Raw genomic sequence first — 7,008 nt, 5'->3', positions numbered from 1 at the left:
AATAGCGGCTCAGAGACCAGTAATAAAACAAAAACTAAACTAAGGAAAACAAACCAAGAAACAAAAAAGGGGGAAAAACACAGACCCTGACAATCAGCTTGACTTTGTACTGTTACTTAATTATTAGTTTTTTTCTTTACTAATCTTTTTACTTTGTTAGTTTTGGTTTTAAAAGTGAGGAAAAAAAACAAACATTTTGATTGTGATCCAAGAAAAAAAGAAAATCAGTGACATTTTGTGCCTAACATTTTACTGCTTGTTTTTTCTCATGCCTTGACTCATAAATCCCAAATTGTCTTTCTTTTTTTTTTTTTTTTGTCTTTGTTCAGTGATCCACACTGTTTCGGTTCAAATGGTTTAATTAAAACACTGCATGTGTTACATTTTAAGTCAAACACCTGAATCAAAATGAAATTGTTTGATATTTTAAAAATAATAGAATAGGACCTGTTCCAACATGGTGCCTGCATATTGCCTTTTGTGTGTGATTGCAGCTTTGTCTGGTGCCATTTTATCTGTGTTTATTTATGAACGTGTGTGTGTGAATTTTGGAGCCGCACACAGTAAAGCAGGAGAGATAGCAGATCTTCCCATCTCCTCATGTAAACAGAATCTGGGTTGGATTTATGATGGCTTTCCGGAATCTTTGGCATCAAAAACTGATATCACAAATAATCTCTCTACTTCACACACATACAAGAAATTGTACACAGACACACACTTGTAATTAGCGAATTAGCTTTTGGATTTTTTTTTAATGTGCATCTGACAGATGGTCAGGAGTAGCACTTTTGTTTTACTTGCAGGCATTCGTGCACTTGCAAGTCACGTATGCATTTTTTTTTTTATAGGCCACTAGTTCTTGCAGCTATCGGCAGTAATTATGAGTTTATTACTTACACATGAAGGAGCAGAAACAGCTGAGCACAGAGAAAAGAAGATTCTAATGGGAGAGAAGAAGCTCAGTTTGTTTATATTTGACAGAAGCTTTGCTATTTAAAAATGATCTTTATCATAATGCATTTCTTCAGTTTTTCCAACTTGCTTATCTGTTATGATCCCCATTCTTCAGTCTCTGCTGCTCTTATTCCTTTTCCTCAAGGAAATGGATGTTTTGACAGACATACAGAGATGCAAAAAGATCCAAAGGGTTATAGATCAATAAATACCTTCATAACAGAAGCATAATCAGTGCAAAAAGATTTAAAATCTTACCTGTCCGTCGTTGAATTTCTCGACTGGTGCGAATTGCTTCATATTGGAAGAAAAAGAACCTGGATGAAACGTTTCCTAGAGCCATGAAAAATTATTATTAAGTAAAAAAACATGGTAGTAGAATATTCCTGAAATAATATTTGTCCTATTCCAGTATTACTTTAAGTATTAAGTTGGATATTTGTATTTTTATTTTTTTTAATTTACAGGTGATTAAAACAAAGCGATTTGTTGCTAAAAAGTAAAATAACTGCTAAGTTCAAACAGGGCAAACATGATATATTTGTCTGTCTAATACTGATTTTTTTTCCTCTTTTTTTGTTCAAATGAACCACAGATTTATTTCGAAATTGTTTACTGACAGCATTGCTGTGAATCTCCTAGACATTTCTGAAAAATAAATAAAAATAAAACCAGTGGGAGTAACACATGCTTTCTTTTGGGAACATAGATTGCACAAATTGTCTCCAGCAGCTCTGTGTCTTGTAGGTCACGAAGGGTTCTTGTTTTGTTATGCAGGGTTATTTTGTTGCTTTGTAGATGTCGAACGTTGCACTCAAAGATTCTTTGCATATAATACCATAGTCTGTTCAGATGCACAATAAAGTTCAACTCCTTTCTAATTCTTAATATTATTAATTCGAAGCCAAGGCGAAAGTTTGTTTGGCAAGAGCAGTAACTTCCAAACTTGCCTTTCACGCTGCTGGTCACTGAACTTTTCTCTTACTTGGCCTCATTAAACCTCTGCTTCTCAGGACTGTCGGGGTGTAGGCACACCACGTTTGACTGACAGCCCCCTTTCACCCTTTTTGACACATTTGGTGGGGTGGAACAAATTAGATGCTTATCATTTCATTGGTACATGCTGCATGGTTAATTCCCAGCATAGCCCCATCTGGTTGGCCTGAGCAGAAATGTAATCAGCCAGAGTCTTTTTAAAATGATGTGTGCAGCAATGCAGGCCCCCTGAAACTTACTTTTAACACAGCTTTAAAACAGACACTTATTTCTGTGACTCTTTGGCTGTCAAATCAATTTAAATCCTAACACTGGGACTGAATGAAATGTTTTTTTTATTGTTTTTTTCACAGGAGATAATAATGCGATGGAAATACACATAATGCCGTTACAGGAAAAATCAATCTTGAAAATTACCACCAAAAATAGCTTTAGACAACTGGAGAAAATATCTGTCCAGAATCCTAAAAACTTATAATCAAATAATGTAATTTTGTGGTGAATTCAACTGAAACAAGATTCACAAAAAATGTTTTGGCATATGCATCTGTATGCATGTATAGAAAAGTTTTTTTTTGTCATTTAAATCACAACAAAATGTAATCAAATACTTCCACTGTAGATAAGCCCTCTCCTTTTGATTAGCTGATTTACAAAGTAACTGCGAAAAATAAATACTTAAAACCTTTTTTCAAAAGTCTTATACATTTCTTATAAGTCCTTTATGTACATAATATTAGGGATTGTTAGAAGTGCCATCAGTACACGTTACAATTTATCCTCTCATAAACACTCTGAATATGGCTGTAAAGTAAACTTTGAGTATCATAAATACTGTTATAAATTGGTTTTAAATTCAACCTTCCAAACTCTGGATGATTATTAGATTTCTGTATTTTTTCAAGTTATTATCCTGTTGAACAAATTGTTTGGTTTGGTACAAAATGAACAACTACAGTGCAGAAGCTGCTTTTAAAGTCATGGCTGTCAGTCTTTCTCATACAAATGTGGTGTTATTTTAATGGTGTGTTATACATATTCAATAAATTTGAATAATATTTAAAAAAAGAAAAGAAAAAAGAAACAATGCCATGGAAGATGTCAATCAGACATCAAGTCTTTATTCTTCTCAAGTCGACATGTACTGAGAAGGGACGACAGCAACACATCTCGTTAAAAAAGGACAAAGTATCAAAAATAATAAAAATCAATGGAGTACACTTGAAAAATAAATGACACATCACACAGCTCTGTTTCACGGTCAGTCTACCACAAATCAACAGTGCTCAGCGCATTGAAACTAAAGAAAGCATATGGAAATCTGCAAGCTGCAAAATATGTAACTAAAAGAGACAAAACCATCAGTTTGAAACCATATCCAGAGTAAACACACATGCAAACACGACATGCAAACCTTTTCTAACTACTACAAACATTACAGTCCACTACCACTACTGTCAAATAGAATAGGCCACCTTTGCAAATAGTAGGTCAGATTTTGATATAAAATTTCCTTATTGAAGTGCAAATTGTGATAATGAGAAATACAAGTGAGATGAGTCTGTAATATTGGAAACAAAAAATGAATACATAAACAGAAAAATATGTTATCAAATATTAGAAACCAAGTATATTTGCCAAAATAAAACTTGGCGGATATAAGAAAATAGGGCTGATTGAATAATCTTCTATGATAATTTTAAGATTTTTTTTCACAAATAGAGGTATCAGCTTTGATGCAACCACCCGCTATTGATGTTTCACTACATCTGACAAAACAACAAATATCTATTCTACATTTATTTTTATGTGGTGGCCATATACACTTCAATCAGTATTCCTGTTTGTTTTTACTTCAATTAGAAGAACTAAAGTTTTTAAGCTGTCTGGTTTACTGGACTTTAATTAAATTATTTATAAACAAATATAACAAAACAATTTCATGCAAAAAAAAAAAATCTACGTGCATAAAACTGCTTCTACTTTCTGCATAACTGGATCATCAACATTCTTAATGATAACTTCATCCATTTCCTCATACAGTTTTGCTCCACAGGAGACACCAAAAGAGCCCTGACTTAAATGTAAAATCTTGCTCTGAATCCCCATAATGTTTCATACTGAATATAAATTGTCATCTGACTTATTACTCTCTACATATTTTGCTTGAGACCGTGGTCTCCTGTAAAACCAATCTAAAAAAATCTTACAAGTATACCTGAACTTGCACTTAACTTTAATTTAGATCTGATTTTCAGGCAGCTACAATATTTCCTCTTTCTGGTTATGTTATGATGAGTGTTGGTCACGGGGTATGTCATGTTCGCCTTGCATTAATTTGGCCAACAATTCATTCCTTCCTTTAGCATTGAAAGTCATTTTAAAAAGTAAAAGTAGAGTGTCTGCTGGTGTACTGATACTGTAAGAAAATGGTTAAAATAAAGCAAAAATAAATGAAAAAATTGTGTATTAAAAAAATATTCCTTAACATACAACTGGATTAAATCATATATGGTATTTCACACAGTTAATTGCATTGTAGTTCACATGGGGTCAATTTGCGGTAACACTATATTTGAAAGGTTGTGCATAAGACTGACATGACACTGTCATAAACATCACATAACATCTGTCATGAACATGAACGAGTCTTTATGAATGTCTATGACAGTTGTCATGAAGTGTCATTCGGTTTTTAATGACACTTAATGCAAAGTTGCACTAAGAGTTGCATTAAAAGTCCATTAAAAGTGCCAACTTTGCATGATTTTGTAAATAATGACAATTTAATGCAACGTTGGCACTTTTAATGGACTTTTAATGCAACTTTTAGAGCAACTTTGCATTAAAAGTGTTATTATTTACCGAATGACACTTCATGACAACAGTCATACACATTCATAAAGACTCGTTGAGGTTCATAACAGGTGTTATGTCATGTTTATGACAGTGTCATGTCAGTCTTATGCACACTCCTTCAAATTAAGTGTTACCCACTTTGCTAATCCAACAAACTTCATTGGATAGACACCAACTGTCTATAGACGACTCTCATGCTGCTTCAGCTCATTTAAAATGCAGGATATTGTTTCATCGGTTGGGATAAGGAAAGGAAGAATAAAATGCGATGCAGTCACTCACCTCACTCTAAAAGTCCTTCAGAGAGCTCTAATGCAGGTAAGATGTCGGCTGCTGATAACTTCTTGTCAGAACCCTGTAACAAAGAAAAGTAAAATGATAAAGCAGACTGAGAAAGACGATGACGAGCAAGTCCTAAAGCTATATGGCATCCATAGGTAAACATACCACAAACAAGTTTCTCTCTAAGATAAGTGACATTCAGATTTCTTGGAAAGATGAAAAGCTTCGGTGTTGTGTTGCGCACACAAACACCGCCATCCATATTTTGTATAGCGGACAACACGGAGGGGGGGGAGAAATATCTCTTTTTATGAATTGTTCCCACTCCCTTTGTATTTGATTTACACTCTCCTGAGAGGCCATCATACAGAACAAAGCACTGAGCTGTACACTATGTATACTATTAATAAATGGAGAGTCGGTGGGAAAAAGCCCGGCTGATGTTGTGCGCTATGTGTTGTAGATATCGATAAACTGAAGGCTGAGGTTGGAGGAAAAACAACTCTTGCCTGGAGAGATACAGTGGTGTGTTTATGTGCAGCACACATTTCTATACTGAGTACATATACATCATAACCCTATCTGAAAACCCCCAGTCATTCCCAGTTTGCTTCCCATGCAGGATTTCAGGCTTTTATAAATGATACTTGAAACCAAGACGCATGTGAAATGGTTGTTTGAAGATTCCTACAAAAGCACCCCTCCACCCCCACCCCCCATCCCATAGAAAACTGAAAAGCTTCACGTACTCACCCCAAAATCGCAGGGGCTCCAAGAGAAATACAACAGCAAGTTGCTGATGAGGAGATAGAGGAATGCGCGGAGGATGGCACGATGAAGATAATACAGATATGTTCGCCGAGATTGAAAAAGAAGAGGGGAGAAATAGTCAGATGCGAGAGAAAAAAGGTTACAGAGGTGGCAGCTACATCCAGGGGGATGGAAATTAAAATGAGGATTAGAAAGGCAGGAAGGGCATAAAGACTGACTGAGAGGAGGATTGGTGTCACCACAGTGCCCTCACCTTTCTTCTTTCTGTGTCAAGTAATATTTCTTTCTTCCCCTTTCCCTTCTTCCTTTGCAGCAGAAAAAACCCCGCAGCCTGTTTGTCGGTCGTGCCCTGAGCTCCTGATGCTCATCCTACTGAAGCGTTACATTAACAGAGGACTCTTCTCTGTGTTTGCCTGCATGTGTGTGTGTGTGTGTGCGCGTGTGTGTGTGTGCTGCAGAGTTTGATGGGACTTTAGTCGGAGGGAAGATTTTTCCCTCCGACTAAATCTGGGAAGTGCTTTCAGTTAAACCAAAGCCTTATTTTAACCATCCAAGTGGAAACAGAACCCCTGACTTATAGCCAGCAGTCTGTGGGAAAGCAGGTGACACATTGTTCAACTTTCTTTTTCACTGGGCCCCATTTTAATGCTATTTTCCTTGTGGTTGGTCACCCTGACTGCTTCCCATGCATGAAAAGTTTTTTTGCCTGCTTTACTGGTTTGTGTATGACTCTTTACTACCCACTTTTGTCTCTGGAACATTTTTAGGTTTATGTTTTTTTTTTCTTTGCTTTGATAAGCAGTAATCCTCAAGATAAACCAAAGCCTAATCCTTATAAGGTAGGAATCCAGGCTCGTCGAAGAAATAGGACGTGAGTTGAGGATTTTTATAAGGCGGAGACAGGCATGAAATAGCGATGGTTATAAAAGAGCATCCCAAATTCACTTAGGAAGTGAAGTTTTGTTCTGTGTCCAAAATCTTTATCAGTTACATTGCGAAATAGGCCAACTCAAAACTTACGAACTGCGTAGTGAGTTTGAATAAAAAACACAAAACTAGAAACGGCAACAAGTGAGAGAGGAGGCAGCATTTTTTAAAGGCTTCACGAGTAACTGCAGTACTGTGGAGTCCTGTCAATTCACA

General features: G+C 35.9%; 1 long non-coding RNA gene across 1 annotated transcript in view; it reads right to left on the bottom strand.

Moving 5' to 3' along the window:
* The window catches only part of LOC108165747 (uncharacterized), a 38,174-nt gene extending 32,187 nt beyond the window's left edge, over nt 1-5,987 (bottom strand). Inside the window, exons 1-3 of the long non-coding RNA XR_001776075.1 lie at nt 5,848-5,987; nt 5,095-5,167; nt 1,216-1,290 (exon numbers count right to left, since the gene is read on the bottom strand). This is a non-coding gene — a long non-coding RNA (uncharacterized LOC108165747). The remainder of the gene's footprint in view (nt 1-1,215; nt 1,291-5,094; nt 5,168-5,847) is intronic.
* Between the last annotated feature and the right edge of the window lie 1,021 nt (nt 5,988-7,008).

The sequence above is a fragment of the Poecilia reticulata genome, linkage group LG21, assembly GCF_000633615.1.
Source record: "Poecilia reticulata strain Guanapo linkage group LG21, Guppy_female_1.0+MT, whole genome shotgun sequence".
In the NCBI taxonomy this organism is placed as follows: Eukaryota; Metazoa; Chordata; class Actinopteri; order Cyprinodontiformes; family Poeciliidae; genus Poecilia; species Poecilia reticulata.
Note: the sequence above shows the minus strand (reverse complement) of the source record. Positions and strands in the feature narration are given on the sequence as shown.